Consider the following 1,254-nt stretch of genomic DNA (forward strand, 5'->3'; position numbering starts at 1 on the left):
GCGAACAAAAGCCAAACGCTAAAAGTTGCTCATAATTCTCGTGCTGCTATATGGTGCAGAGGCTTGGACGATGACAACAATCGATGAGTCGACGTTACGAGTTTTCGAGAGAGAAAGGTTCTGCGAAAGATGTATGACCCTTTGCGCGTTGGCCACAGCGAATATCGCATTCGATGGAACGATGAGCTATACGACGACATTGACATAGTTTAGCGAATTAAAAGACAGCGGCTACGCTGGCTAGGTCATGTTGAACGGATGGATGAAAACACTCCAGCTCTGAAAGTATTCGACGCAGTACCCGCCGCGGGAAGCAGAGGAAGAGGAAGACCTCTACTCCGTTGGAAGGACCAAGTGGAAAAGGACCTGGCTTCGCTTGGAATATCCAATTGGCGCCACGTAGCGAAGAGAAGAAACGACTGGAGCGCTGTTGTTGACTCGGCTATAATCGCGTAAGCGGTGTCTACGCCAGAAAAGAAGAAGAAGAAGGTTTTTCCACTGGCTGTACTGAATTCTCTGGATTGAAATACACTTTTTGTAAATATCCCAAAAAGCGCTTTATTGCAGTTCACGTATCGCTCATATCGTTCAAGACCAATAACCGTCATGTTGCTTTCTTTGGTGACGTATTCACAAATGTATTTTATCGATAACGTCAAACTGCAATACTCAGCATTAACATGAGTTTTGAATGTGAATTAGACAATAATGGTGAATATAGTACGATCCATTTGTTGTCAACTTCGATATTCACTCTTCTAAATTGAATGCTGAATTTTCTGCCATTGTCGTCTGGTGAGCGACGCCGATAGAGTGGATATCCATCATTTCCAGTTTGCGTTTCCGAAGAAAAAGCACGTGGATAGTGTGCAACAAACCTCTCTTTTGCCACTCAACAGAGTACATCTAGCATCTAACAGCACCACATATACCTACCTAAGCTAACCAATATGCAGTAAACGATCTAGTCGCCGTGAAGAGAACGCAATTTGGTGGTGGTCTCAAATTAAAACCAAAATATTTGGGTCCATACCAAATTACTAAAGTCAAAGCTAGTAATACCTACGATGTTAAAAAGGTTGGCGTAACCGAAGGTCCAAATCGAACGACGACTTGCGCAGAATTTATGAAGCCATGGTCAAACTTTCATGACGAAGACGACGGCGTATTCGAGGTCGAAAACAATGCAGGATGGCCGAGTTGTGGGGTTGAGCAACGCTGCGGGGTTGAGCAACACTGAAACCCTTTTTCGCT

Source organism: Bactrocera dorsalis, chromosome 6 (assembly GCF_023373825.1).
Source record: "Bactrocera dorsalis isolate Fly_Bdor chromosome 6, ASM2337382v1, whole genome shotgun sequence".
In the NCBI taxonomy this organism is placed as follows: Eukaryota; Metazoa; Arthropoda; class Insecta; order Diptera; family Tephritidae; genus Bactrocera; species Bactrocera dorsalis.